Here is a 26,140-nt window from a genome sequence, read left to right on the forward strand (position 1 = left end):
CAAAGTAGGTTGACTGGCCATGCTAAATTGCCCCTTACTCTCAGGAGGACTAGCTCAGGTAAATGCATAGGTTATTGGGATAGGGCCTGGGTGGGATTGTGGCCAGTGCAGACTCGATGGGCTGAATGGACTTCTGCTACACTGTAAGATTCTATGATTCTACCTTGTCTTCCAGAGACAAAGGGGATCTCCCTATTCTCATGCTCTGTCAAAATTGAGGCTGCTGTCCAGTCAGTCTCTTAGGTCTCCAGCAGCTCTTTGCCTTCTCAACTTTCCAGTTCTCTAACCATTGTCAGAGCTTCAGTCTGCCCTATTCATGACCTTGAGTCCTGAACACAGTGACGTACCAGTCCCAAACTTCTGTTCCAGCTCCTTTCTGCAGCTCTCCTCTCCATGCAGTTACTCTCTCCACCCCTCCTACCGCCCACACTCCGGGCTGAGTCTCCACCCCCATCTTCGGAGGACTTCACCTCTTGACCCAAGGGCAGGGGTGGAGGTTACAAGGGCTGAGGGACTCCCTGCCCTGGCATCCTCCGGACCTGATGAATACTGCTAACCGAGACATAATGTCCCTCAGGGAAAGCCCCTCACTGGGGATACCTGGCATCTGGCCACACTCCAAAGTCAGAAGTCGGAACTCTGAGGTCCCACTCATCTCCCCTGCTACATTTCAATCACATCTTTCTCATCTGGGGATTGCAGGGAGGAATGGGTTAATGTATGAGAAGAGATTAAACAGTTTGGGCTTGGACTCACTGGAGTTTCGAAGGATGCGAGGGGATCTGATTGAGGTATATAAAATTTTAAAAGAGATTGATAAAGTAAATGGAAACCAAATGTTTCCTCTTATGGGGCAATCTAGAAATTGAAGCCGCAGGTATAAGTTGAGAGATAGTTGATTTAAAACTGAGATGTGGAGAAATTACTTCTCCCAGTGTGTGGTGAATTTGTGGAACTGACTGCCCCATAGTGTGGTGGAGTTTGAATCATTGAATGGTTTCTAGAAGGGGATAGATGTATTTCCAATATAAATAGGGATAAGGGGATATGGGGAACAGGTGGGAAGGTGGATCTGAGACCAGGGAGAGATCAGCCATGATCTGATTGAATGGCAGAGCAGGCTCGAAGGACTGAATTTGCCTCCTTCTGCTCCTAATTCCTATGTTCCTATCCTTAGGATGTCCCAAAGTGCTTTACAACCAATGAAGTACTTTTTGAAAAGAAATTTTTGAAAAAAAATGACAGCCAATTTTCATACAGTAAGATCCCACAAACAACAATGTGATGATGATCGGTTCGCTTGGTGCTAGCTGAGGGATGAATTTTGACAAGGATACCAGGGAGAATTCCCTTGCTGTTAGCTGAAATAGTTGCATTCACCTGAGAGGGTGTGGCTCATCTGAAAGACGGTACCTCAGAGAGTGCATCTCACCTGCAGTCCTTCACTGGAGTAATTTTCCTCAAGAGGCAATGAAAGGTAAAGAGGTTGGGAAAGAACAGAGCAGGAAGGGTGAAAAAGAGAGAAAGGAGGAGTTCTTCATCCTTTGCTTTGCCAGCCTGCAGAGGTTGCCTGATGTAACCTCTGTCAAAGTTCAGCTCGAAACTTAGGCTTTAAGCTCTGCTAACGGACAGCAGAGATTGTCCTTCTTGACTTGTGTTCCCTGAAAGCATTCTCAATCCTGATGTTCAAGCAGTAGGAAAGTCACTTTGAAGTAAACATGCAGCTGTTAAAGAACAATATCAGATACTCAAGGGACAGCAGTTAATGACGTGGAGGAGGCTAGAATGGAAAATGCAGAGAACTGCTTTGGCAGTGCTGGAAAATCCCGCCAGTGGGAGGAGCTATAAAATTCCACTCCAAAGAGCAATCACACAACCCAAACAGAATTTACCGGGTTTTTACTTAAAGGTACCTTGTGTTGTGTCAGTCTGATGGGGGTTCTTATTAGAAATTAATCAACGTAGTGAAAGCTTTTCAGAATATCACATGAGCCAATGAAAGTCTGAAAGTACCATTTGCACAACATGCAGAAAAAAGATTCGATTACCAGTGGAATACATCGTCTGTTTGATCCCATTGGATTATTAATGTCCCATATCAAATTGCAGACAGTGATGAATGCTAACTGAAAGAGAGACTGTTTTAGGACAGGAAATTGCTTCACTGATTTACAACAAAGGTGAAATTCTCCCTGTTAATGCTGAAAGTGAAAGGGTCATATATTTTCTTTGTTCTTGTGCATCAGCAGCTAAGCTAACATTTGTTGCCCATCCCTAATTGCCATTGAGAATGGGCAGCAGAGTGGTGGTGAGGCACCTTCTTGAACTGTTGCAGTCCATGTCGTGTGTGCGCACTCACGTTGCTGGTCATAGTGTGCACAAAGTTATTGATGGAAGAAGGTCCATCTTAAAAGTGAAATTAACATGGAAAATGTATTTCAATGAGGGGGAGGGAGGTTTCTCTCTTCCAAGCCTCTGCCAAGGTGACAGATCAGAGCTTATTAGTAATGAAACTAAGCTGATTCAATTTGTGCCAGTTTGGGTTAATTCACAAACACTTAATCTTTGGATTCATTTTGGTTCCAATTAGTTTACACTGAAAAAAATGCAGACTGTGTGGAGAAAATAATGTTATCCGTGTGGAGAAAATAATGTTATAATGTTATTCCAAATTGTGGCTCATGTAGGCACCCATGACATAGGTAGGAAAAGGGACAGGGATGTAAAACAGAAATTCAGGGAGTTAGGGTGGAAGCTTAGGGCTAAAACAAACAGAGTGGTTATCTTTGGTTTGTTACCTGTGCCATGGGATAGCATGGAGAAGAATAGAGAGAGAGAACATTTGAACTCATGGCTAAAGGGATGGTGCAGGAGGGAAGGGTTCAGATACTTGGACAATTGGGGCTCATTCTGGGGTAGGTGGGACCTCTACAAGAGGGATCGTCTGCACCTGAACCAGAGGGGTACTAATATCTTGTGGAAATTTGCCAATGCTATTCGGGGGGGTTTAAACTGATTCAGAGGGGGGATGGGAACCTGAATTGTAGCTCCAATGTACAGGAGGATGAAAATAGGAAGGTCATGGATAAGATTTCTAGGTCACAGTGTATTGGCAGGCAGGAGGGTGGTTTGAAGTGCGTATAATTTAATGCGAGGAGCATACGCAATAAGTTGGACGAACTTGCAGCCTGGATTGGTGCCTGGGACTTCGATGTTGTGGCCATTACAGAGACATGGATAGAGCAGGGACAGGAATGATTGTTGCAGGTTCCAGGGTTCAGATGTTTCAGTCAGTGCAGAGAAGGTGGTAGAAGAGGGGGAGGCGTGGCATTGTTAGTCAAGGACTGTATTATGGTGGCAGAAAGGACGTTTGATGTGGACCTGTCTATTGAGGTAGTATGGGCTGAGATTAGAAACAGGAAAGGAGAGGTCACACTGTTGGGAGTTTTTTATAGGCCTCCAAAAAGTTCCAGAGATGTAGAGGAAAGGATTGCAAAGATGATCCTGGATAGGTGCGAAAGTAACAGGTTGTTACGGGGGACTTTAACTTTACAAATATCGATTGGAAAAGCTGTAGTTCAAGCACGTTAGAGGGGTCAGTTTTTGTCCAATGTGTGCAGGAAGGTTTCAGTACGTAGACAGACCAACAAGAGGTGAGGCTACATTGGATTTGGTACTGGGTAATGAACCAGACCAGGTGTTAGACTTGGAGGTAGGTGAGCACTTTGGTGATAGTGACCACAATTCGGTTACGTTTACCTTTAGTGATAGAAAGGGATAGGCATATACTGAAGGGCAGAAGTTATAGCTGGGGGAAAGGTAATTATGAGGCTATTAGGCGAGATTTAGGATACATAGGGTGGAGTAGGAAATTGCGGGGGCTGGGAACATCTGAAATGTGGAGCTTATTCAAGGAGCAGCTACTGCGAGTCCTTGATAAATATGTACCTGTCAGGCAGGGAGGAAGTGGTCGAGCGAGGGAACTGTGGTGTACAAAAGAAGTTGAATCTCTGGTGAAGAAGAAGAAGGAGGCTTATGTAAAGATAAAACGTGAAGGCTCAGTTAGGGCACTGGAGAGTTATAAATTAGCCAGGAAGAAGCTAAAGAGAGAGTTAAGAAGAGCTAGAAGAGGACATGAGAATACTTTGGCGGATAGGATCAAGGAGAACCCTAAAGCTTTCTACAGGTATGTCAAGAATAAAAGATGGGTTAGCGCAAGATTAGGGCCAGTCAGAGACAGCAGTAGGAAGTTGTGCGTGGAGCCTGAAGAGATAGGAGAGGCACTGAATGAGTATTTTTTGTCAGTATTCACGCAGGAAAATGTCAGTGTAGTCAAGGAGAATACTGCGAAACAGGGTTGGAGACTAGACAGGATTGAGGTACATAAGGAGGAGGTGTTAGCAACTCTTGAGAGTATGAAAATAGATAAGTCCCCTGGGATTTACCCTAGGATTTTCTGGGAGGCTAGGGAGGAGATTGCAGGGCCTTTGGCTTTGAGCTTCATGTCGTCATTGGCTAAAGGTATAGTGCCGGAAGACTGGAGGATAGCAAATGTTGTTCTCTTGTTCAAGAAGGGGAGTAGAGACCATCCTGGGAATTATAGACCGGTGAGTCTTATTTCTGTTGGGGGCAAAGTTTTGGAAAGAATTATAAGGGATAAGATTTATAATCATCTAGAGAGAAATAAATTGATTAGGGATAGTCAACACGGTTTTGTGAAGGGTAGATCGTGCCTCACAAACCTTATCGAGTTTTTTGAAAAGGTGACCAAAGAGGTGGATAAGGGTAAGGCAGTTGACGTGATGTATATGGATTTTAGTAAAGTGTTTGATAAGGTTCCCCATGGTAGGCTACTGCAGAAAATGCAGATGCATGGAATTGAGAGTGATTTAGCAGTTTGGATCAGGAATTGGCTAGCTGATAGAAGACAGAGGGTGGTGGTTGATGGGAAATATTCAACCTGGAGTTCAGTTACAAGTTTATAAATGACTTGGATGAGGGTGTAGAAGGATGGATTAGTAAATTTGCTGACGACACCAAAGTCGGAGGAGTTGTAGACAGTGAAGATGGATGTTACAGTTTGCAGAGGGACATAGATAAGCTGCAGAGTTGGGCTGAGAGGTGGCAAATGGAGTTTAATATGGAAAAATGTGAGGTGGTTCATTTTGGTAAGAGTAATAGGAGGACAGAATATAGGGCTAACGGAAGGACTCTTAGTAGTGTTGACGAGCAGAGAGATCTTGGGGTACATTTGCATAGCTCCCTGAAAGTTGGCACCCAGGTTGATAAGGTTGTTAAGAAGACGTAGAGTGTGTTAGCTTTTATTGTTAGAGGGATTGAATTTTGGAGCCGTGAGGTCATGTTACAACTGTTCAAAACTCTGGTGTGGCCGCACTTGGAGTATTGCGTACAGTTCTGGTCGCCGCATTATAAGAAAGATGTGGAGGCATTGGATAGGGTGCAGAGGAAGTTTACCAGGATGTTGCCTGGTATGGTGGGAAGGTCTTATGAAGAAAGGCTGAGGGACTTGAGTTATTTTCATTAGAGAGAAGAAGGTTACGAGGTGACCTAATTGAGGCACACAAGATGATCAGAGGATTGGATAGGGTGGACAGTGAGAGCCTTTTTCCTCGGATGGTGATGACTAACACGAGAGGACATAGCTTTAAATTAAGGGGTGGAAGTTAAAGGGCGGATGTCAGAGGTAGGTTCTTTACTCAGAGGGTAGTAAGAGCATGGAATGCCCTGCCTGCAGCAGTTGTGGACTCGCCAACTTTAAGGGCATTCAAATGGTCAGTGGATAGGCATATGGATAACATTGGAATAGTTTAGGTTAGAGGGTCATTAGATTGGTTCCACTGGTCGGCGCAACATCGAGGGCCGAAGGGCCAGTACTGCGCTATAATGTTCTATGTTCTATCTCATCATGATGGCATGAATCTCCAAATAATCTTACTCCCTTTGCAGCAATTACTTCCCCTCTGCTCAGAATATGTTTGATAAATATTCATCAACCTGCCTCAGGGAGGTATCAGAGCATATTTTTATATGTCTTGACAAAGCAGTGAGAGGCCAAAGGTTCTCATAAATCCTGTGACACAATTTCTACAGGGAAGTCAGCTCATTGGCACCTGCTCCCAAGGTTCAGGTGAAAGAACATCAACCTGAAATGCTGGCCATGAGAATCGTAGCAGGTGAGACAGAAAATTCAATGGACCATTCAATGGCTCACTAGGCTTGGGCAGGAACTTCCAGTTTTGGGGCGTGCACAGCCAGAGAATCTGCCCCTAAACTCTGTTTCTCTCCACAGGTGCTGCCTGACCTGCTGAGTATTTCCAGCATTTTCCTTTCTCACTTCAGATTTCCAGCAACTGCAATATTCTGCTTTTGTCCAAAGTTTTCAAGTTCCTCTTGGAATTTTGGCAGTGGGACAATATCTGATTGACCCCTTTTGTGCTGGAAATTGTTTTGAATTACATGTGGTGTTAGGAAGGGAGTTCCAGGATTTTGACTCGATGGCAGTGAAGGAACAATGATGTATTTCCAATCAGGATGGTTTGTGACTCGGAGGTTGTGTTGCAATGCTTCTGCAGCCCTCATTTCTGTAGATGATAGCGATCATGGGTTTGCAAGGTGCTGCTGAAAGAACCTTGCAGATGGTACACGCAACTGCCACCATATGTTCGTGTTGGAGGAAGTGAATGTTTGTGGATGGGGTGACAATCAAGCAAGCTGCTTTGTCCTGGATGCTGTTGAGTTCCTTGAGTGCTGTTGGAGCTGGAGTCATCCAGGCAAGTGGAGAGTATTCTTGATATGTGCCTTGTAGATAGTTGGACAGGTTTTGGGAAGTCAGGAGGTGACTCACTCTCAGTATTTATATAGCTAGTCCAGTTCAGTTTCTGGTCAGTGGTAACCCCCAGGATATTGAGAGTGTGGGATTCAGTGATGGTGATGCCATTGACCCTCAATGGTAAATGGTTGGATTTTCCCCTATTGGCAATGGTCATTGCCTGGCACTTGTGTGGCAGGAATGCAATTTGCCACTTGTCAGCCCAAGCATGGATTTAGCCTGACATCAATTGTAGTGAAAATACTAGAATTTATTGTTAAAGATGTGATAACAGAATACTTAGAAAATATCAACAGGATTAGACAAAGTCAACATGGATTTATAAGAAGGAGACAATGTTTGACAAACCTACTGAAGTTTTTTGAAGATGTAACTAGTAGAATAGATAAAGATGAACCAGTTGACGTGGTGTATCTGGTTATTCAGAAGATTTTGATAAAGTCCTGCATAAGAGGTTACATGGGCGGCATGGTGGCGCAATGGTTAGCACTGTTGCCTCACAGCTCCAGAGACCCGGGTTCAAATCAGGCCTCAGGTCACTGTCTATGTGGAGTTTGTACATTTTCCCTGTGTCTGTGTGGGTTTCTTCTGGATGCTCCAGTTTCTTCCCACAGTCTAAAGATGTGCAGGTTAGGTGGATTGGCTATACTAAATTGCCCCTTAGTGTGTGTGTGCGTATGCGTGTGTGTGTATGCGTGTGCGCGTGTGCATGTGCATGTGCGTGCATGTGTGTGTGTGCGTGTGTGTGTGTGCGTGCGTTTTGTGATGAGCTCCTGCAACTCCAGGAGCCAAACTGATGCAGAACATTGTGCTTCGTACTCCTTTGGATTCCACCAGTAAGGCTGAGAGAATGGTTCTGACACATGGGCAACCCAGAACCTCCATATAGCCCACTCAGGCAAGCACACCATTGTCTCTCGAGAGAAGGGATGCCAATGAAGTAAGGGATTAGCATGCAAAATTAAAGTGCATGGCATTGGGGGTAATATGTTGGCAACGATTGAAAATTGCTTAGTTGACAGGAAATGGGAATAAATTATTTCTGTTTGGAATGCAGGCAGTGATTAGTGGAGCCCCACAGGGATCAAACCAGCTATTCAGAAAACACATCAATGATTTCAATCAGGGAACTAAATGTATTATTTCTAAATTTGTTGATGACATAAAGTTAGGAAGGACTGTAAACGGTGAGGAAGATGTAAAGAGACTTTAAGATGATTTAGACAATTTGAGTGAATGGGCAAAAACATGACTAATGTGGAAAAATATAACATTAGCCACTTTGGTAGGAAAAGCAGAATGGCAGACTATTTACTTGAATGATAGATTTGGGTATACTGCTATGCAAAGAGACCTGGTTAATCTTATACCCAGTTGCTGAAAGAAGGCATGCAGGTACAGCAAGCAGTTAGGAAGGCAAATGTTGGTCTTCTTTGCCAGAGAACTTGAGAATAGGGACAAAGATGTCTTACTGCAGCTGTACAGAGCCTTGGTGTGACCACATCTGGAATATTGTACGCGGTTTTCATCTCCTTATTTAAGAAAGAGAGAGTGCAGCAAAGGTTCACCAGACTGATTCCTGGGATGGCAGGATATGAGAAATTGTATATTCACTGGAGTTTAGAAGAATGAAGAAGGATGCTTCTAATGGAGGGGATGTCCAGAACCAGGGGTCACAGTCCGAGAATTCAGGGTGGACCATTTAGGACAGTGATGAGGAAACATTTCTTTACCCAAAGAGTGGTGAGCCTGTGGAATTCATTACACAGGAAGCAGTTGATGCCAAAACATTGAATGCATTCAAGAGACAGCTGGATATAGCACTTGGGGTGAATGGGATCAAAGGTTACGGGGAAAAAGCAGGATTAAGCTTTTGAGTTGGACGATCAGCCATGATTGTGATGAACGGCAGAGCAGGTTCAAAGGGCCGAATGGCCTTCTCCTGCTCTTATCTTCTATGTTTCCATGAAAAGGGATCTTATTGACAAGTTTAAAGTTCTGACAGATCTGAACAGACTGGATACAGGGATGGTGGGTCAGGGACAAGGAGTCACAGAATATGGGGTAGGATATTTATGACTCAGATAAGGAGAAGCTTCTTCACTCAGAGGGTGGTGAATGTGTGGAACTCTCTACCATATAAAGCTGTGGATGTCATGTCACAGAATACCCTTAAGAAGGAAATAGACACATTTCTAGACACTGGATGCATCATGGGGGTATGGGTAGAGAGTGGGAGAATGGCATTGATTTGGAAGATCAGCGACAATCATTTGAATGGTGGAACACGCTCGATGGGCTGAGTGGCCTACTCCTGAGTTTTATGTTTCTATGTTGGATCTGGGGTACTGCCCTGAAGACCTCCTGCCGTGATGTCCTGGGAATGAGATGATTAACCTCCATAAACACAGCCATCTCCCTATGCACCAGTTTACCCTCCAATTTCCATTAACTCCATTTTTTATAGGGCTCCTTCATGCCATAGTCAGTCAAATGCTGCCTTGATGTCAAGGGCAGTCACTCTCAACTCACCCCTGGGGTTCAGCTCTTTTGTCCATGTTTGAACCAAGGCTGTAATGAGATCAGGAGCTGAGTGAACCTGGTGGAATCCAAATTGAGTGACACAGAGCAGGTTATTGCTGAGTAAGTTGACTTTACTAATGACTGAAAGTGGACTGATGGGACGGTAATTGTCTAGGTTAGATTTGTCCTACTTTTTATGATTAGTGCTGTAACTGTACTAGAACAGCTTGGCTAGGAGCATGGCAAGTTCTGGAGCACAAGTACTATTGCTGGAATATTGTCAGGGGCCAAAATCTTTGTAGAATCCAGGGCCTTCAGTTATTTTATGATATCACATGGAATGAATCGAATTAGTTGAAGGCTGACATCTATGATGACCTCCGGAAGAGACCAAGATGGAAAACCCACTTGGTATTTCTGGTTGACAATTGTTGCAAATACTTCTGCCTTATCTTTTGCACTGATGTGCTCCACCTTTGGGCTGGGGATATTTGTGGAGCCTCCTTCTCCAATGAGTTGTTCAATTATCCATCATCATTCACAGCTGAATCTGGCAGAACTCAGAGCTTTGATCTGATCTGTTGTCTGTGGTTTAATGCTTAAATTAAATACTCTGGGTTTGACATTATTGCAATATTGAAAATGCAGCAGTCAAACCGCACACAGCAAGATCCCAGATAATCATAGAACCCTACAGTGCAGAAAGAGGTCCTTCAGCCCATTGAGTCTGCACCAGACACAATTCCACCCAGGCCCTACTCCCATATCCCGACATATTTTATCCATTAATCCCTCTAACCTACGCATCCCAGGACACGAAGTGGCAATTTTTTAGGGTGGTCTATCAACCTAACCTGCACATCTTTGGACTGTGGGAGGAAACCAGAGTACCTGGAAGAAACCCACACAGACACGAGGAGAATGTGCAAACTCCACACAGACCCGAGCCGGGAATCGAACAGAGGTCCCTGGAGCTGTGAAGCAGCAGCGCTAACCACTGTGCTATCATGCTGCCCAAAATCTGACCACATAACCTGTTTCAGTGATGTCAGTTCAGGAAAAAATCTTGGCAAGGTCACCAAGAGAGCTTACAGTCCCAGCTCATTATACAAAGCAGACCAAGGGATTTACATTCAGTGAAAGAGTAGACAGGAGCTTGGTTTAATGTATCCTTTTAACGGCAGTAAATGAGACAGGAACAAGCAGAAACATGCCCAGAGACACCCCTTGAATAATTCTCATCTCTCCCATTTGATAAGCCCAAAGTCTAATACTTGTCCACCCATAGGGTCATTCAAATGTGGGACATACAGGCTACAGCATTTTACCACGATCAAGTGACATAGGATGTGGCGGTGCCGGCGTTGGATTTGGGTAGTCACAGCAAGTAGTCTCACTACACCAGGCTAAAGTCCAACAAGTTTATTTGTTATGAGCTTTTGGAGCGCTGCTCCTTCAGTAGGTGAGTGGGAGTTGCCATTCACCAGCTGAAGGAGCAGCACTCCTAAAGCTTGTGATAACAAATAAACCTGTTGGACTTTAATCTGGTGTTGAGTGATACAGGGGCAGTCTATTAGGCTGAACCATGCAGCAGTTGCAGATTAGCTGTGGGGTGGTCTGAGTTAAACAGTTCTCAGTGGGGCTCTCATACAATCTTAGAATCATTACAGTGCAAAAGGAGGTCATTTGGCTCAACAAGTCTGCACTGACAACTATCCCACTCAGAGTGAGGGAAGCTGTGTCCAGATTTCCGTAACAACACCAGAAACATTGAAAGGGAATCAAAAATTTCAGTCCATGAGTGTGACAGCTCTATTTTCCTCATTGTGACAGGGCTCTGCAAAGCTCCGTGACAAGGCGCTGACTCTAATTCTGTGTGGCTGCTTGCTGGAAGTCAAGAAGTTCAAATCCCAAATGCAAGTGACCTTCTAACTGGAAATAAGGTCAGTGTAGGGGGAGCATCTCTGGGCTGAGCTGCTGTCAGAGCCATGCCTCCATTGCAAAATCCCTACTACAAGCTTCAAACTGTGATAAGAATAGATTTTTGATTTATTCATCATATTATCAGTTGTGCTGGTCATGTTGATGGGAATAGAAATATTAGAGTCGGCGGAAGACAACACTCTGTAGCTAATGTAGAAATAAGGAAATAGTTTCTTGATAATTTCACACTGTGCACGGAATTTTACAGCCACCCACTGGAGGGTTTAGAAGTTGGTGGGGGGGTGCGGGGTGAGGCGGGGAGGAGGGGTTGATCTCATAAAATGCAATACATAACCTGTCCCATCACCTACCTCCCCTCCCCTCCCTGCCTCCCACTTTACGTTGGGGAGCAGATGTGAGGGTGGCTGGGGATGCTTATGATGGAGGCCTCAGGGAGCTCACCTGCCCTTGATCCTGTTGTGGCCCATAAATAGCCAATTATTGGACACTTCACTGTTCTATTCTGCCCCCATTTCCCCATGTTGCTATGGAAAGGGAGGCCGGGTGGACAGGGTTAAAAGGAGGTTATGATCTGGAGTGTGGAGGGAAGTGTGCCAAAAGGAGGTATCCCCAAATTGCCTGATACCAACTCGCATGGTAAAATCTGCTGGACTACCCGCCAAGCAGATGATGGCCAACTATCCTTGTGAGATACTATGATAACCCCTGTCCTTTAGGGCTGCTTGTAGTCCTGGCAGGCCACTGCTCCATCTTGGCCTTTCCAGGACTACAGACCTTTCAGACAATCCAGTTTGTCTAAGGAGACATTTCCTCCCCAGATGGGGACTGAAGTCTTGATCTTCGCCAATTAATGCGGAGTAGGGAAGCCTTTGGACTCTCTGACTCCTGGCCTCACAGGACATGACACTCCACCATTTGGAGAAGCCTACCTATGATTCCTTGTGGTAAACAAATGCACTGTACTTCTTCCTGATCCTACACCTTACAAAGTGTGGTAGGATTAGGCTAGAATGCCAAATAAAAGAATGAACATACGAGATTAAGCAAAAAAAGAGTTCATATGTGAGCAAAGAAGGTATCCAGGGGCAGGTGAGGGAGAAACATGGTGCCTTTCTCCTCAGATTCATGTTCAGACCACATGGACAACAAGGCAGGAAAGTGCAGTGTCCCAGGCCACCCATTAGTTGACTAACTTTCCACTTGGCCTCAGGTTGATGTTGGGGATATTGTGTGGCTAGATATCGTGTGTTGTGATTGGATGCAAAAACACTCGAGGGACAGGATCCTAGAGCATTGCTTAGCTGTGACTGAAGGATGAATAGCCCTGAGGCTCTGAAAAAGCCTCTGCAAATCAGGCCAGTGAGAGTGAAGTGTGCCAGATGGAAAGCTTGTAACCTCATTACAAGAGTGGAGGAGAGAGTCAGAAAGTTAATTGCACCAGAAGGTTGCAAATGAAAATGTCAAGGAGTTAGAATTAGTGCTTCAGTTAAAATATCGTACAGACTGTCACCATGTCAGTCAGGGGAGCTGGTCGCGGAAGACAATCAGCAGATTGAAGAATTGCTGCATGGAGTGACTGGAGTACAATGTCCCAGTTCCCGCTACAGAAGGAATGTACTCAGTGATGTGGCACATACAGTTTGGCGTCAGTGGATTGTGGCTGTAAATGCAAGTGATACTATTCACATAGTCTGGATACAGCACAGAACGCACAGTAATGATTTCACTGGTTGGGAACATATATGTGACATTTTATATATATATAGAGCTCTGTGATCCCTTTAGAACAACCCAGAGTGCCAGATCATAATTTGCAATGTCCTCTCACACATTAGATAATAGGAGCTGACCACTTAGCGATGACTCACTGTTCACCATCTTCATATGCAAGATAGAATGCGTGGAAGTGAAACAACAGCAGCTCTTAATTCACCGCAAGTCCCAATGTGTACAGACAGAGGATGAAACACGCTGAAATTCTCTGCAGGAAAGGGCAGCTTCTCACAGACAGCAGACCACAGCTCCCGGAGGAGAAGTCAAAGCTACCCAGAAAGTCTCCCATTTGGAGCGCCAATCTCCTAAGCTGCAAGGACAAAACTTGAGAAAGAAGGCAGGAGATGGTGAAGGTTAGGGGGAGAAGGGGGGAAGCGAAGGGTCATCTAGACTCAAAACGTTGGCATTATTCCCTCTTCACAGATATTGTCAGACCTGCTGAGATTTCCAGCATTTTCTCTTTTGGTAACTGGTAGCTGGTGTTAGGTTCATGAGTCCTTGAGGGCAATTGTCCACTCCTGCTAACTAGAGGTGGGATCGTTGCTGCCTTATTGAATTGGGCACCAAAATGGGAATTGTTCCAGGCGTCAAACCTGTTGCAATTCTATTGGTCGACCCATTCAGCCCCGATCTGGTTCCTGCCCGCTCTGGGTGGGAAACTAATTGATGTGCTGAAAATGTAATTTACATGTCATTACCAGGTTTGAAATTTAAAAATGGCACCTCTATCTTTGTCAACCCAGGCTGTTCAGCGTGTTTTGTGCTATGCATATTTTTACATACATAATATGGGTAAATCCAACTTGACAGGCACTGCTATAATGGCAATGGGGACACTCTGGGGCTTTTTTGCTGGTGGGAACACTTAAAATACAAATAAGAGAATCATGCCTGTGTGTGTGTAACAACATAATTGTAGTTAAGTATACTGTTATAGTGTATTGCAATCTTTCTTGTGTGTTTCTGTTAAGTTAACATAAATTCTTTATTAATTGATTACAACACGGCTGGACTGTTCCTTACTGTAATGCCCTAACTGTTAGGGGTCGTGGGTTTTAATACAAAAAGAAAAATTGTGGTTTGCACATGTAGGGAATAGGCGACACAGCGGCACAGTGGTTAGCACTGCTGCCTCACAGGTTCAATTCTGACCTCGGATCACTGTCTGTGTGGAGTTTGCACATCCTCCCTACATGTGCATGGGTTTCGTCTAGGTGGTCCAGTTTCCTTCCACAGTCCAAAAGACTGGCGCTGGTTAGAAGCATTGGCCATGCTAAATTCTCCCTCAGTGTATCTGAACAGGCGTTAGAGTGTGGTGACTGGGGGATTTTCACAGTAATCTTCATTACAGTGTTAATGTGACACTAATAAATAAACTTTAAAACTTCAGATTCAAACAAACACACTGCAGGTTTTATTGAAGAGCTGTAAGTATAAAACTGAGAGTAAACAACACCCTAAGCACACATCCAAATGACATCTCCATCCAAATATGTGATCAGCTCTTAAAGCTACCTGCACCCTTTTTAAAATATATAACATCCCTCCCCCTTTACTTCTGTGGTTAAGACAACAAATTACTACGATGTTATACATATGATCAATAATGTATAACAGTATGTCATTAGTCATTAAATGCAGTTAATAAGAAAGTTGATCAGGAGGACATCTATTCGTCTTTGATTGTATCCAACATTCTGGAATTTGGCTGTACTTGACCCTAGAAGCATGACTTGGAACTTCAGTAGGTGCTTCTCCTTGAACTAATTCTGAATCATTTTCACTCTGCATTGTAGCAGAGACATAATCATCAGGCAATCCAGATTCGACTAAGTCTTTCATTGCAGTGTTCACAACACTAGGAACTAAAGAAGTTGGTATTTTTCAAGATCATTCTGAGAAAGATGTTCACAAATAGTGAGTGTGCTGTCACCAAACTAGCTCATCTTCAATTTGAAATGTGTAAAAAATTGGACCTGTTTTTGCTGAAACAATGGCTGGTACCCATTTCTCTCATATCATAATTACATGCTAGCATTCAGTCTCCTTGTTGAAATGAACATTGTTTTGATCTTGCTTCTCGTTCAGCAATTTGAAATTGTTGTTGAAACTCTACTATCTCTAAATTTCCTGGAGTTAATAACAAATCAAACATTGTTCTCAACTTTATCTTTAAGAGTAGTAATGCCAGTGAACTTTGTGCAGTCACATGAATAGTGTATCTATAAGATGCCAAAAGTTATTCACATGATGTGATAATGAACCTTGCTCTTTTGAAGCTTTTAAAGAATGTTTCAAGGATTGTATGAATCTTTCAGCTGATCCATTGGACAATGAAGGATAAGGAGTAGATTTTGTGTGCGAAATACCATTTACGTTGAGGTAATCCTCAAACTCTTGTGAAGTGAACTGTGAACCATTATCACTAACAATCTGTTCCGGTTTACCAAATCTTGCAAAAATTTGATCAGTTTTTCGATGGTTTGTTTGGATCTGGTGGATCTCATGATAATGACTTCTGGCCACTTTGAATGTGCATCCACTATGACTGAGAACTTGTAACCCTCAAATGGAACAGCAACATCTATGTGAACTCATTGCTATGGCATTTTAGGCCAATTCCAAGGTTTTAAAGAAGACAACAGTAGCAAATTTCTAATGCCTCCACAGGATTGACACTGTCCTACATTTTCTTCAATCTGACCATTCGGATCCAGCCACCAAAAAAAACTACTTGCTAATTCCTTCATCCAGCTTATAACAGGACATCCTTCATGTAGTTGTTCAAGAACTCTTCCATGTAGATTAGGAGGAATGATCACTCGGATTCTCCACAAAGACATCACCTTGGATGGTCAACTCAAGCTTACTTGACACATAAGGTTTGAAATCAGGATGAGTACAATGCATTCCAGCTATTGTTCCTTTCAATACCATCTCCATTATCTTCCCCATCACAGGATAAATTCTGGTATGTCTCTGAACTTGAGGATGTGTCACAGGCAAATGAGCTATTCATGAAAAACAAAAAATATTAGCAAAACTAGTTGGTGGTATCTGCATAATAGGTAAAAGTAAACATGATAATGCATTAGCATTAGCATGGCACTCTGATTGCCAATAGTTTATATTGTATGAGAGTGTTGATAAGATAGGTGACCATTATTAAAATCAACTAGCAGCTAATGACAGTATTTCTTTAGACAGCCCATAGATAAGGGTCAATGATCACTCAATAACGTGAAATGACGACCATATAAATAATGATGAAACCTTTTCACACCAAAAATTATACTCAATGCTTCCTTTTCTAGCTGAGCATAGTTCGATGACTACTCAGAGTATGCACAGCAAAAACTATGATTGTTCTTCTCTTAAAGGTATTATATATGTAACTACTGCCCCTACTCCATAAGGTGAAGCACTGCGAGCGAGCAGTATTGGTAGCTTTAAATTAAAATGAACCAATATATCAGATTTCTGCAAAGCATTTTTGACACCTCTGCATGTTATTCCACAGTCAGTCCCATGATGGTTTCACACATAATAAATTATGCAATGGCTTCAATGATGTAGCTAAGTTAGGAACATATTTGCCATATTGATTTATTAACCCTAGAAAGGACCTTAATTGCATCACACTCTTCAGACATGGTGCTTCTAAAATAGTGTTCTTTTTTAAGGTGCTTTATGAAGGCCTTTACTATCAATAATATGATCCAAATACTGACTGACATCTGGAAAACATCACACTTTTCTTTCTTAATATGCAGAGCAGCTGCTTGAAGACATTTTAATGTTACTCCTAAATTACTCAAATGCTCTAGTTCACTCTTCCCTGTAATTGGAATACCATCCAGATAACATTGTACACCAGAGAGACTGTTTAATATCTGATCCATTGGTCTTTGGAAAAGGGCTGGTATAAATCTTACTCCAAATTTTTTTTATAATGAAGAAAACCTTTATCAGTAACAGTGACAAGTAATGGCTACATTAATCTGTAAACATGCTTGTGAAAGATCAATTTTCCTGAAATTCTGCCCAGCTGATAACCCAGCAGCAGCACGAGTATCAACCTTCATCCTAATATTTCTCTTCGGTGTTCACGCAGGGGGACATGAATATAGCTGAGGAGGACATTGGGTTGCCGGGGTGTAAAATAGACAGTATTACGGTTGATAAAGGGGATGTGCTGGAAATTCTTGAGGGGCTGAAAATAGATAAGTCCCCTGGTCCGGATGGGATCTACCCTAGGATTCTCTGGGAGGCTAGAGAGGTGATTGCAGAGCCTCTGGCTCAGATCTTCAGGTCGTCATTGGTCTCTGGTGTAGTCCCGGAGGATTGGAGGATAGCGAATGTTGTCCCATTGTTTAAGAAGGGGAACAGAGACTTTGCCGGGAATTATAGACCGGTGAGTCTTACTTCTGTTGTGGGCAAGGTTTTAGAAAAAATTATTAGGGATAGGATTTATAGTTATTTGGAGTGTAATGAATTGATTAGAAATAGTCAGCATGGTTTTGTAGCGGGTAGGTCGTGCCTTACTAACCTTATTGAGTTTTTTGAGAAGGTGACCAAAGAGGTGGATGGGGGCAAGGCAGTTGACGTGGTATACATGGATTTTAGTAAGGCGTTCGATAAGGTTCACCATGGTAGGCTTCTGCAGAAAATGCAGATGTATGGGATTGTGGGTAATCTAGGAAGTTGGATCAGGAATTGGCTATCAGATAGGAGACAGAGGGTGGTGGTGGATGGTAAATATTCATCATGGAGTACAGTTACGAGTGGTGTGCCTCAGGGATCTGTTTTGGGGCCACTGTTGTTTGTAATTTTTATTAATGATCTGGATGAGGGTATAGTTGGGTGGATTAGTAAATTTGCTGATGACACCAAAGTTGGAGGTGTGGTAGATTGTGAGGAAGGGTGTCATAGTCTGCAGGGAGACTTAGATAGGTTGCAGAGCTGGGCCGAGAGGTGGCGGATGGAATTTAATGCGGAGAAGTGTGAGGTAATTCACTTTGGTAGGAGCAACAGATGTGTTGAGTATAGGGCTAACGGGAGGACTTTGAATAGTGTGGATGAACAGAGGGATCTAGGTGTGTGTGTACATAGATCCCTGAAAGTTGGGAATCAAGTAGATAAGGTTGTTAAGAAGGCGTACGGTGTCTTGGCGTTTATTGGTAGGGGGATTGAATTTAGGAGTCGCAGTGTAATGTTGCAACTGTACACTACTCTAGTGCGGCCGCACTTGGAGTACTGTGTGCAGTTCTGGTCCCCGCATTACAAGAAGGATGTGGAGGCGTTGGAGAGGGTGCAGAGGAGGTTTACTAGGATGTTGCCTGGTATGGTGGGGAGGTCCTATGAGGAGAGACTGAGGGATTTAGGGTTGTTTTCGTTGGAAAGAAGGCGGCTAAGAGGGGATCTTATTGAAACATATAAGATGATTAGAGGTTTAGGTAGGGTGGATAGTGATAGCCTTTTTCCTCGGATGGAGAAAGCTAGCACGAGGGGGCATGGCTTTAAATTAAGGGGGGGTAGCTACAGGACGGATGTCAGGGGTAGGTTCTTTACCCAGCGGGTGGTGAGGGATTGGAATGCCCTGCCTGCTGCAGTTGTAAATGCGTCTAGTTTGGGGGCGTTTAAGAGATCTCTGGATAGGTTTATGGACGAAAAGGGATTGGTATAGGCTAGTGGGTCATTGTTTTTGTAACTGGTCGGCGCAACATCGTGGGCCGAAGGGCCTGTTCTGCGCTGTAATGTTCTATGTTCTATGTTCTATGTTCTATGTAATAGTTTGTCCACATAATTTCCAGAATCTATGTGATTTACCTTGTATGGATAAGATGCTCAGTTGCAGCAATTTATCATATCTCTGAACATTCTCTCCCTCACAAACCTAATTCTTTTCTTCCAAGTTTTACCACATTAAAATGCAAGTATGGTTGGCAGTTCAGGACCATCACAGTGAGGACCTCATTGTTAGTCTTCACTTCTCTCAAAGCAGTAACCACTGTTGTAACAGGTCTCCGGAAGGAAAGCTCACAGCAGAGTTGGCTGAAACCAGTGTTGGATAAGTAGTCGCTTAGCTCCAAACCTGGAATTTGATAACTCTCAGATGGGCAGCCAGGGTGGCAGAGATGCCAGTAGCAGGGCAATGTCGGAACCAGCAGTGGAATTTGACACTGCTTCCACAGATTGGTTCAGTCGGCCTATAACCATTTCTCAACGCTTCTCCTCCTTATCATTACTGCACAGCAAGGAGACAGTAAACAAGTAGGACTATGCTACCCCTGCATTCCTGAATCATGTGGAATTTTCAAAATCTCAAAGAAATAGGTCAGGTCGCAGGTCATGGTGATGCTTCAAACATAGTGGACGAAAGTTGTCACTTGGTTCAGATGTAGCGTCACAGAGACCTTCTGATACAGATGTCAGAGGAAACACTATTGTACTGGGCTCCATTAATACTCCAGGAGTGCCTGTCACTCAGGTGTGCCTGGAATACTGCACCCTGGAAATTCTGCCTCATGCCCTTGGAAATTGGTCACTTGGTGATGTGACCTTTAGCTTTTTGACTAAAATGTGTTGTGTGTAAACATACCCCATAACAACTTAGAAACCAATCTAATTGATCTGTCTGAGTGTCTGTTTGGATTGCTTCCCTCTCCTTTCAGGGCAGTACGTGTGCTGTCTGCCTCCAGGCCTCAGCTAATGTTGCTTGCATTACACTGCCAAGAACACTGTGTACTCGTCCAGGCATCAAACTGCTGTCTGACTTTGGCGTACTTTAACAGAATGGCAGGGGACCAAACACATATTCATCCCACTGACACCGAGCATTCCAATAGACTGCAGAAAGGTGTCATCTATTCCCACTCATTTTCCAAAATGCTATTGTCACACAACATAGCCATAAAATGATATGCGTGAAGTCGGGTTGCTAACTATGACTCAATGTATTCCTGGAGGTTTCATCCCCATACTCCAATCAATATTCTGCTCTGTGACAAAGAACAAAGAACAAAGAACAAAATCAGCCTGGGAAACAGGCCCTTCGGCCCAACAAGCCCACGCTGCCATCTCAACACCACCTGTCTAATCATGACCCCTATCTAATGTTTTATGGCCATCCAGATTGAGGGAAAACCGATTTAGGGACAATTTATTCCTGCCAATCAGCCTAACAGCACATCTTTGGGGTGTGGGAGGAAACCAGAGCACCCGGAGAAAACCCACACAAGCACGGGGAGAATGCGCAAACTCCCACAGACACTGGCCCAAATCCATGTGTCTGCACAGCAATCAGCGATAGTCACTGAGCTGTCGTCTTGCCCAGTATCTTGTCCAGTTTAGGCACACACTAACGACATGAAGCACTAGGCCAATCTCGAACAACCAAGAGCAGCCCCAGTACGACCCATCGTGTGTATGCCCCTCGTTGGACACGAGGTGGACCGACTTAAAACCTGTGAATGAAAAGAGAAAAACATTATTATCATACTATACCCATTTACATTTCTAGGGACACCCCAAAGCTAATGACTCTTAATTAAAGGTTCTCCTACATCCACCCATCTCCAACCCAGTCATGTGCCTGTGTAAGTTACTCTTAAAGGACTCTAGCGTGTTTGCTTCCACCACCTTACTTGGCAGAGCATTCCATACCCCCACTACCCTCTGTGTGAAAAACCTCCCTCTAATATCTGTGTTGTACCTCTCCCCTCTCACCTTAAGTCCATGGCCCCTTGTCCTACGTGACTCTATTATAGGAAATAGCTTACCTCTGTTTACTCTATCTATACCCTTCATAATCTTATATACCTCTATTAGATCCCCCCTCAGTCGGCGTCTTTCAAGAGAAAAGAGCCCCAATTTCTTCAATCTTTCCTCATACCCCAGTCCTTCCATACCAGGCAACATCCTGGTAAACCTCCTCTGCACTCTCTCCAGAGTCTCCACGTCCTTCTGGTAGTAAGGCGACCAGAACTGGACGCAGTACTCCAAATGCGGCCTAACCAACGTTCTGTACAACTGCAACATTAGACTCCAGCCCTTATATTCTATACCCCTTCCTATAAAGGCTAACATACCATAGGCTTTCTTCTGACTCTCGACTTGCACTGCCACCTTCAAAGACTTGTGCACTTGCACCCCCAGGTCTTGCTGCGATTCTATACTCCTTACAGGCTTACCCTTTATCATATAACTCCCCCCTACATTATTCCGGCCAAAATGCATCACCTCACATTTATCTGGATTAAACTCCATTTGCCACGTATCTGCCCAATCAACCAGCCTATCAATATCCCGCTGTATTGCCAGACACTGCTCCTCACTGCCTGCCAATCCAGCCATCTTGGTGTCATCAGCAAATTTGCTGATCACACCGCCTACTCTCTCTTCCAAATCATTTATATACACTACAAAGAGAAGAGGTCCCAGTACCGAGCCCTGCAGCACTCCACTAGTGACAGACCTCCAGCTAGAAAAAGACCCCTCCACAACTACTCTCTGACTCCTCTTTGCAAGCCAGTTCTCTAGCCATCTAGATACCATCTAGACAGATCGCTTTCCCATGGCAACGGCAACGCAGAAAGACTCAATATCCAATTAGGTGATGCTTGACCTTCGGCCAAACAGCCTTCTGTGTGAACAGCCCCGTTCCCCCCCATCCACAGCATTGCACAAAGCAGTGTCCTGGAGATTGGTCTTGAATTCCTGGAGACTCCAGGCTAATCCTGGAGGATTGGCAACTGGGATGCAGATATGGTGCTCACTTAATGTTGATTTTAGAACAACATTAAACCCTGTGAAATATCTATACATTGACCTAAATATACACCCCCACCATCCCCACCAAAAGCGACTGAGCATTGGCTTTCATGCTATCCATGTTTAATTTCAGATCAGCTTGTGCGAGGCATTTGCTGCATCTCAGAAGTTGGAATGTGAAGGAATAGGGATCATATAATGTGGAATTAATTGTGGAATTTTAGGTTACTTTGGGTAAACTCACAGTGAAACATATTTCAACAGGGGTCAAGCCTAGCTTGCAAACACAATTTGGTTAACTCCCTTCACAACTGTGTGAATTCATTGAAAAGAAATACACACCCCTAAAAAATGACATTTGATGGTTCTTGCCAGTACATCTGAAGATCCTGATAGTTAAAACTACAGATAAAAGAATGCTAGGCCTCAAATCTTATTATTTGGCCAGACACTAGGACTGAAATTCTTTTGTCTTGCCTGCCACAGGAATTGTAGGAGGTGAGACAGAAAATTTGGTGGACCATTATAAGGTCAGTTGAGCTCCGGCAGGAATTCCCAGTCTTGGGCATGCATGGCCGGAGGCTCCTGCCTTAGATGTCCCTTGACAAAGCTGCATGAACCAACGTGACTGTTATTTAAACTCCGTGGCTGGAATTTTCCAGCTGTTCATGCCTCGCTGCTGCTGCAAGTGAGGACGGAGAATTTGGTCCTCAGCCAAATCTCTGAATCTCCATCCACTGCAGCCAGACTAGAAAATCCCACTGGCATGAATAGCTGGAAAATTCCACCCCAAATGGCAGGAAGAAATTCAAAGTAAAATTTCCTGGAAATTGAATAGACTCCCCCATTATGATCGGTGGTCCTTTTACCAAATACAGGATGCTAATTAGGGGTGGTCTGTTACTGATCAAATGAATATCTTCCATTATCCATTAATTATACAACCTTAAAATTCAATGTAAATTTTCAATACAAACACGAATCTTCAAATTTGTTAGATTCTCGTAGACTGACTTTAGACTGACTCTGGATTGGGGATTAAAGTAATATTACTTTAATATTTAATGGATATCCCTACCTTATTTTGAAATGCTATATTTTAAACAATTAAAGTCTAAATCTAGGATTCTCTTATTGAAATAAGAACGAGCTACCCTTTTTTCAGCGATTTATAACTTTTGGATAAGAACCGCAACTGTTTGCTTTCTTGTAACATAAACTTGTGTGTGTTTAAATCTTTAATTGTCTCACTGAGACTTCTGTGTCAAACACTCACAGACCCTCCAATTCTCCTGTGGTGAGAGGACATTTACTGAGGAGTTTCACCCACGCCCTTATACTATCTGGGCAAGCACAATATATTTAAGGAATCATTGTGGCATGTCTATCAAGAGAAAAGCAATAATTCGAAAACCAAAAGAGAAAATGCTGGAAAATCTCTGCAGGTCTGGCAGCATCTGTAAGGAGAGAAAAGAGCTGACGTTTCAAGGCCAAATGACCCTTTATCAAACCAAATAATAATTCTGGCTGACTTCAGAGGTTGAGCAGGATTCATAACCTAGTTACATGTCCTTGGATCTGGCTCCCTCTGACTGAAGTTGAGAAGAATTGAGTGGAAGGTACATCAGAACCCAGATAATCTTAAAATATTAGCAAAGGTAGCAATACAACTAGTTGTCATCAGTTGTTACAAGATGACAACTAAATCCCAAGGACAGTAATGATGAGCAAAGTTTAACTGCATTAGTTTAAACTTATTGATACAGGAAGTGTTGTCAAAACTAATGATGATGCTTATCAATAAGTAACAAAGTTTGGAATCCAGTGCAATTTATTGAATAAAATGGGCCACCAAATCCTTTCGATATTAAAGTAAGTCAGTCATTCATTAACAGGTGCTCCAAGTAGAGCTCGAGATAGAGATATGAATCAGCACAAAGGATTATACCTAACTTTAACATCCTATTTATTTCTGTTCTGCGATATCAACAGAGACACTTCACAGCTCTGGAATCCAACCATAGCTTTGGAATCCGCCAGCACTAATGAAGTTAATTAACGTCAGTTAAGTGTAGTCTGTGATGTTCTGCAAAGCACAGCAGATTAACAATTCCATTCAGCCACTGAAAATAATTCAAGGGATGGGACCAATTTAAAAATGTAAGTGATCCAATAATGAAACAGGTTTAAGAAGATTAAAATCTTATACTACCGCACAGACTTTGCAGGTACAATTAGCTGGTATTACAAATCTTTTGAAACTCCCATTACAGCTTTTGCCAAGGACTCTTAATTAATGTTGCATGGTATTTAATACAGTAATAAATTATTGTTTACTGCAGTGCAATTTTTGCTAAGTACCAGGGGTTTGCAAAAAAAAAGTCTGGTTTCCTGAACAGACTGTAACTAATGCATTTTAAGCTGCTCCAAGTTTCTGTTCAGTTTTGCTCACTTGCGATATACTAATTGACTTTCCTTACTGAAATCAATCATAATTACAAAGCAGTGAATTTAAATAGCGAACTCACCAATATGATTCTCTGCATTCGGCACTGATGAAATGGCCAAATTATCAAATTACAACACAACACAGTTTCACCAACTGTGCTCCAAGCAGTAGTGAGTGACATCTGACAAATGTTTTCCAAAGAACTGTGTTTCCCCTGAGGAATTTGGTATTTTCGGGAGAGTGTTAAAAAAGCATTGTGGCACGGAGCTGGTCTCTGAACTGGCAAGAACTAACTGACCAAGATTGTGGTCAAATTGGACAAGAACCTTCAAGGTAATGCTGCATGATCTTTTTATGTCCCACTTACAGGGCAGAAGGGGCCTTGATTAAAAGATGACACTTCTGACAGTGCAGCACTCCCTCATGTGGTGCACTGGAGTGCCAGACTAGAGTGGAGTTGGAGTTTTACAGCGCCGAAAGAGGTTCTTTAGCCCATTGTGTTTGCACCTGCTGCCAAGAACCTGTCTGTTCTCATCCTGTTATCTAACACTTGGTCCATAGCCTTGGATGTGATGGTGTTTCAAGATCTCATCTAAATACTTCTTAAATGTGAGAGTTCCTGCCTCTGACACTCTTTCAGGTAGCAAGTTCCAGATTCCCATCACCCTCTGGGTGAAAATAATTTTCCTTGAATCCTCTCTAAATCTCCTGCCCCAACCTTAAAGCTGTTGTGGATTTGAATGACAGGCAAAAGAGCTGCCAACTGAGCTACAAAAGAGGAATCAAGAGATCTTGAGCGACAGTTTCAGGAAACGTGGGAAGTAGCAATGTAGGTTAATGGAGCCATTACAGTAGCAAACAAAATATAGAGAATTCATTTCTAGGGGATAGAATTGAAAAGAACTGTGTGAGAAAAACACATCCTATTTACTCTTCTTCAAACTTCCAGCAGCAAATGAACAATATATGGAGCATATTATATCTATATGTATATTTATGTAATACACATCTAAGTAACACTAGCAATTCTTTGTTACTAGTTTACTCCCAAACAGCTGCGGCTGTTAGCAGAAGGCATTAAGTCAAGTAATATCTATCACAATGTTATGCACTGAGGTAACCATTTCCAGCCCATGCTAAAACTCCTCTACCAACTTGACATCTTGCACTAAACCTAGAAAAAACAATTTTTTGGCTTTCGTCCTCACCTAAGCCACCTCCAGACTCTTTAGCACCTGAAGCATCTATAGAAAACCACTCTGCCACTGCGTTGGTTAAATCTCACCCCAATATTCTGACCTTGAGGAAAGACAAACCAAGTTTCTGCATCCTGTACCTATTATTTAAATCTTTAGGGGCGCTACTCCGCAGCACATTCAATTGCTAATGATCCTCTGAGGTGGCCAAGATGGGATCTGATAGGAGTCACAAGGCCAGACACGGCAGGGGAAAAGGACAGGAGAGTGAGGAAGGCAATGTGGCGCACTTCCCATCCATGATTACAGGACATCGCCCCCTCCTCTGAACCTTCTCCACCAGGATTTGTAGTGCCGCTCACATCTGACTTGGTCCCTAAGCCCTTCCTGAAATGTGCCACTGTGAGTCAGTGAGCCCACTCCTCACCTTCAGTGGACACAGGTGTGAGGGGGCCATATATACTGTTCCATGATCAGCACTGGGTGTTAAATATGTAAGAGTCTGTCTTTGTAAGACACCATTATCAAATTATGATAATCAGCATTGGTGATGGAAATTATGTGCTAAATTCAAACTTTTAAGTAGATGCAATTTATTAACGCCATGACTATTTATTGGGACTTTTCATCCTT

Source organism: Carcharhinus amblyrhynchos, chromosome 4 (genome assembly GCF_965287045.1).
Source record: "Carcharhinus amblyrhynchos chromosome 4, sCarAmb.v2.hapA, whole genome shotgun sequence".
Lineage (NCBI taxonomy): Eukaryota > Metazoa > Chordata > Chondrichthyes > Carcharhiniformes > Carcharhinidae > Carcharhinus > Carcharhinus amblyrhynchos.